The following is a 6794-nucleotide window of genomic DNA, read 5'->3' on the forward strand; positions in this document are numbered from 1 at the left end:
CAACATGGATTTCTTCAAAGTGGCAGTATTTATATTGAAGCAAGTCTTAAAGCCATCACTTTGTTCTGCTCAAGACTTAGGGGCTACAGGTAATATGGATATAAGGGAGAAAAAATCTTCAAATTCTCATTTTTGAGTAAACAATCATGACCCGGCGTCACCAACAATCATGACCCGACATCACCAAGAATTATGACCCGGCGTTGGAAACAATCATAACCCGAAATTATCAGTTTTTATAACCTGGCGATTTTGGAAGTCATAGCTCAGCAAGATCTACAAGCCGGCTGAATATCAGGTTGAATATTTGAGAACCAATATTTTTGTCAAGTCAGCGCATTGAAGGCCGATTCAAATGGATTCTTTATTTACAATATTTCTTCTGCAAGCAAGTTGATTATGAAGCTGGTCTATTGACCCGGATTTTCTAGAAGAAGGAAATGACAAGGACTTAAGGATGTTCAGGTGCCGGTTTACAGGAATTCTTAACCCGGAGCACAACCTGTCAAATTTTTTCTTGTGTTTATTTTGCAGCATAAGTTTACCATGGATAAATCCAAGCTAAACTTGGGGGCTAATGTCGGGGATATACCCCACGGCATAACCCGACCGGACTTGGCGACTCACTAATGACCTGCCTTGACTAGACGACTCACTAAGTGACCCGCCCGAGCTTGGCGACTCATGGGTGACCCGGTGAGCGGGTCAGAGGAACGACAAGACCCGGCGGCCCAGAAGGTGGTTCATGGAAGGCCGGCTCATGTTATGGTGGGTCGGTTTATGAGGAAAGCACAAGGAATATTCTCCTACAAAGGAAGCAAGACTAGGACTCCACTTGTAATAGAGTAATCATAATCCAACTAGGACTAGTCATGTAAACCGCCCCTTCAACATATATAAGGAGGGGTAGGGCTCCCCAAAGAAGGGACAAGAAACAATCTCTAGGGATAGACAAAAGGGGGAGCCGGCTTAAGCGCCGACTCTCTCATGAGTATAATGAGATCTAGCCACAAACAGCATGTAGGGCTATTACCGAATGATGTTTCCCGGGACTTGAAGCTGTCTAAATCCTTGTCTTTTGTTGCGTCTCTCGATTCCGCTCAAGCCCTCTCAAGCTACTACAAAGATGCGTTGACCTCATGACTAAGTCTTCACACTAGGACATCTGCCGTGACAATTCCATGACACAATCAATGCAATGCAACAATATAATGCATGATCATGACATGGAAATATGCTGTGATTTGAGCTAATGCAACGAGCAACAGGTTAAATGAAGTTGGTTTGAATCCAAGATTCAATTTCAAACTCCATATGTGGATATTCAAATGCCATTTATATGATTTGTCCTAACAGCAGCTATAAGTTGTTCTAACATGCATGAAAAAGGTATAGATGGATATATTGGATTTTTCTGATCATTTTTCATATATAATTTATCTTATTTGGAGTTATAGATAACTTTGTACGAATTTTAGAAGTTTTGGGCATTTTCTGAATTTCCTGAACAAGAATAAGTCCAGAAAAACCTATTACTGTGTCAGCATTGCATCATGCTGACCTCAGCAGGTCAACATGCATCGACCAGGTCAAACCTGACCAGTGGGGCCCACTGGTCAGTGACACAACTAACTAACAGAGTTAGTTAGTGTTAGGTTAACCACTCATCTCGGTTAATTAGCACTAAACTAAACCTAACGAATATTTAACAGGGGTGGGCCCACGTGTCAGTGACCCTGGGAGGGGTCAAACCTGGGTCAACTCGCCAGAGTTAACCCACGGCTCGTCGCCGGCGAGGCCAGAGACGGCGGAGGGGCTCGGGATTCCTCCTTCGGCAACCAAATGGCCGGCGGAGGGCATCTACGGGACGCGGGCACTTGTCCGCGTCGAGTGGTGGCAGTGGTTGGACCTGGGATGGTGGGAGTCGTCACCGGCGTCGACCTTTGGTGGTCGCCGGAGCTCGGGATCGATGCTCCGGTGGGCGGGGTGGCTCGTGCGGGGCACCTACGTGCTCTACGCGGCGCGGGGAGGGAGCTCAGCACGACGGCCGGACTGTTGGGTGGCCAGAGACACGTCGGCGGCGAGCACAGGCGACGGCGCATGCGGGCAAGCAAGGTGCGGTGGCTATGGTGCACGATGGTGAGAACAGGGAGGGGGAAAGGGTCAGTGGCTCACGACGAGTGTAGGGGAGCGAACGGCGAGCTCAGGGAGGCACGAACGATGACGGGGCATCTCCGGCGATCTGGGGGCAGAAGGTTGAAGATGACGATGTCGGCGGCGTTCAGGAGCGTCCGACATTGCTTGACTCAGCGGAGAGGGTGTGGGTGACGAGGCGATGGTCGTGGACATGTCGGCGAGGCGAGGGGGGGCGGTGGCTGCGGCAGCAGCGAGTGGTGGCGACGGCTGCGCTCGGTGGAGAGAATAGAGAAGGGGGGAGCGTTCGGAAGAGAGAGGAGTCCAGGGCGGTGAGGTGTGGTCTTCACGGCGTCGCGCTGGCCTCGGCAGAGGTAGACAGGAAGGTGGCGTGGCGGCACGGCCGTGCGCGCGCGTCGGCCACACGCCCGCGTCCTCCTGGCGCGGTGGAGAAGATGACTGTCAGGACCCCGACTCGATGTCACATCGATCTAGCCGGTAACACCTCATATCACTTTGCGGCCTCACGCACGGTATCCCCACGGGTGTCGCCTTACCTTTGCCCGGGACCGTTTGCGCCTTTTGGCTCACGTATATGATAGTGTCGCTAGCATCCATATGATAAAGAGCCCGGGCTGACATGACTAGTCGTAAACCCAAAGTGGCACAGACTTACAGGGACAGGCATCCATGACCCAGCTTCGAACGTGTCGGTCATCAGCAAGTGGGTCCGGGCTATAGCACTGGGCTAGCAGGACTCCGGTAAACCGGGCTGTAGCGGGCTAAAGGACTCCGGTACTCAAAGCGTGACATTTCCCCGAAGGGACAGACACAGGAATGAAGAAGGACACATGCCGGCCAGCCTAAGTGTTCCAGAGCAGTAGCAAGCTACCATGGCTCAGCGGTAACACTAGGAGACATTTCCCGGTAAGAGAGGCTACTAAAGATAAACAACTAGATGGTCAGATCCCACACATACCAAGCATTTCAATCATACACACAATATGCTCGATATGTGCAAATACAACGAAGCATCACAACATGACTCTACGACTCAAGTACTTTATTTAAGGCTCAGGGAGCCATACATAACATACACAAAGGTACGGGTCTCACGACCCAACATACAAGTCATACAGTCATACAAACCAGCAGCGGAAGTAACTTGTCTGAGTACAGAGAACTAGTAAAATAAAAGAGGCTTGGAAAGCCTAACTATACTATGCGGTCCTTCACAAGCTCAGGGTCACCACCTGGGTCTTTAGCCTACTCGTTGATGTCAACGTCTACATAGAACCCATCAGAAGGGGTTGCAGCGTCTTCTGTAAAAATGTAAATTATAGCAACATGAGTACAAAGGTACTCAGCAAGACTTACATCAGATCCTACATACATGCATATTATCAAGAAGGGTTGGTGGAGTTATTGCAGCAAGCCAGCTTTGACTCTTGGCTAGGCTAACCTACGATACTCCAACTTGAAATGGTTTTGCGCACACGAGTCCACTACTCACCACTTCAATACACTACCGAGGATCCACCTCCGTCTTCCTACAGAAGAGCCATCCTCGGCACTCACACTTATCTTGAGGCTTTTAGTAGTTTCCATTTACTTGTCTATGAACTGTATAGGCAACCAAGTAGTCCTTTACCGCGGACGCGGCTATTCGAATAGATCATGTTAACCCTGCAGGGGTGTACTTCTTCATACACGCTCCCACCACTTACCGTCGTTTACACGACATGTACTCGGCAACCTTCAAGCGGAAGCCCAACGTGGGTGTCGGCCACGACCTACCTAATCACCTAAGCCTCCAGTCCAGGTTTATCGCCTATCCAGGTTCCATCCGCAGGGAGTCCGGCCGAGGTTTCCCATACGGCCCCGAACGATGTGAACAGGGTTCCCGAGATACCTAACGGGTATTCGGTACACCGTGCCACGTACCTACCGCATCACAGCCCACCCCTACGGTCAGCGCTGTCCACGGCCTCCAGTAGGCTACAAACACCAGAAACTACTTGCAACTCCTGGACGGAGAACTAGGGTGAATAAGAAGCCGAGAGGGTCCATTGGTTTCGGGCCCAATGCATGGTAGTAGCTGATTCTTAGATCACACATACAGATCTCAGTGCTTAAGGTCGGCTTCAATGAAACAACCCACCATGTACTCCTACATGGCCTCTCATCGATACCTTTACCAAATCGTGTTCACCACACCACTCTCATTACCGACATAATCATTTCACTCTAGCCCATCACCCAGATGAACCAGACCTGACACGACTCTAAGCATAGCAGGCATAGCAAGGTAGGAACAACACATACATATGGCTCAATCAACTCCTACCCATGCTAGTGGGTTTCATCTAGTTACTGTGGCAATGACAGGTCATGCAGAGGAAATGGGTTCAACTACCGTAGCACACAGCAGTTTGAATCGCGTTGTCTTAATGCAGTAAAAGAGAGCAGGAGCGAGAACATGGGATTGTATCGATATGATCAAATGGTTGGTTGCTTGCCTGATGGTTCGATGCACTGATACGGTTCTTCGTTAGGGTAATCACGGTACTCCTCGGGGGCAGAACCTGTCGCAAAGGACACCGATACACAACCATCACCAAACAATGTGCAACAATATGATGCATGCATGAAACATGGCAATATGAGTGTGTTGGGCTAATGCAACTAAAACCAGAAGGATTTGAGCAAATTTGAATCAAGGATTCAAATTTCAAATTCAAATATGGCCTTTTAAAGTGCTTTTCCTTGTTCTGCTTAAAACATCAATTTAACTTGTTTGATCATGCATGAAAATAGTACAGATGGATAGATTGGATTTTTCTGATCATTTTTCATATATAATTTGTCCAATTTGGAGTTACAGAATAAAAGTTATGAATTTTTGAAGTTTAAATAATATTCTGGAATTTCCTGATTTAATTAATTCCAGAAATTATAATTATTGCGCCAGCATGACGTCAGCATGACGTCAGTGGTCAACTGCGGCTGGCTGAAGTCAAACCTGACGTGTGGGGGCCACACGTCAGTGACAGGGGGGGTTTAACAGGTTTAAATTAATCCTAATTAGGGATTAGTGGCACTGGGGCCCACTGTCAGTGTCAGGGGGGTTGACTAACGGTAATTAGTACTAACTAACCAACTGTCCGACAGGGCCCACGCGTTAGTGACCCTGGGGGGTCAAACCTCAGGTCGGACAGGTCAAACCCGCCGGCGGTTAGTCGCCGGCGAGGTCCGCGGCGTGCAGGGGCCTCGGGTTTCCTCTGTGGTGCTCCAAACGGCGTGCGGCTAGGTGCGTTGGATAGCTAGCTCGACGGCGCGTCGGACGGTGGCCGTGGCTGGCCCTGGGGTGGCCGGAGTCGACGGCGGCGAGCTCGGCTGCGGCTGCCGGAGTTCGGGTGCGGTCGGAATCGACGTTGCAGGGGGCTTGGGGAGGCGTTAGTGCGCGCTGCGTGCTCCTGGTGAGGTGGGGAGCACGATAGTGCGCTCGGTTGGGTGCTACGGTGACCGTGGCCACGACGGCGACATCGCCGGCGGCGTGGAGCTCTCGGCCAAGGTGGGGCTAGGGCCTAGAGGTCGAAAGAGACCAGGGGAGAAGGGGGAAACGATCCGGGGGCTCACCGCGGAGCTGCAGGGATGGTTAGCGGGCTCGGGGACGCGCTGGTGACGGCGAATTCGACGGTGACGACGGTCGGAGCCTGAGGAGGGGAACGGCGACGTGGCGGCGATGCAGGGCTTCTGGAGGACCGTGGAGCGGTGGGGAGGAAGAGGGGGTCGTGGCGGAGCTTCTGAGCTAGTCAGGGGAGCGAGGGGTGGCCGGAGATGGCTGCTATGGCGAACGGCGGCGACGGTGGTGTTCGGCCGTGTGAGAGAGAGAGCGAGAGAGAGGAAGGAAGAGCCGGGAGAGAGTGAGAGAGAGCAGGGGGGATCGGGACGGCCTGCGGGAGTCGTCCACGCGGCCAGGAGCTCGTCGGCAAGCAGGAGGTGGCCGCGCGGCCGTGCGCGCGCGAGCACGCAGCAGCTTCGGGGCGAGGTGAGGAAGACGACGGAGGGCTGCAGTGGTGGGCTGGGCCGGCTGCTGGCTGGGCCGGCCAGCTGGCTGGGCCGCACAGTGGAGGAGCCCAGGTAAGTTTTCCCCTTTTCTTCTGTTTCTGTTTTATTTAATATATATCTGCAACTTTGTTGAATTTAATAAAATACCTAGGCAAGTTCAAAAATCACCAAACTATTCCTGGCCCATAGTTGGATTATTTCCAACATGAAACATTTTAGTTTGGAGATATTTGAGCATTTAAATATTTTATATTATTTTAAATGCCCAAATTCAAATATTTATGATTTAATTCAAAAACCCTAAGATGGCCTAGGAAAATGTGCACCATTTTTGGCAGAGGTCCTGAACCAAGACAAAAATGATGGGCATTTTAGAAGGGCATTTCAGGTTCATTGAAAAATTATTTTAGTAACCCTAGTTGGTTTCAGAGGGGACTGGGGGTTCTGTCATCCCCATTTCAAGTTTCTGATGAAAGAGTAAACATGATGCAACACTCTAATGCATGACTAGCTAGGGTGTGACAACTCACCCCCACTCAAAAGAATCTCGTCCCGAGATTTGGGTTCCTCCGGGAAGAAGGCGGGGTACT

Source organism: Triticum dicoccoides, chromosome 3A (genome assembly GCF_002162155.2).
Source record: "Triticum dicoccoides isolate Atlit2015 ecotype Zavitan chromosome 3A, WEW_v2.0, whole genome shotgun sequence".
Classification (NCBI taxonomy): Eukaryota; Viridiplantae; Streptophyta; class Magnoliopsida; order Poales; family Poaceae; genus Triticum; species Triticum dicoccoides.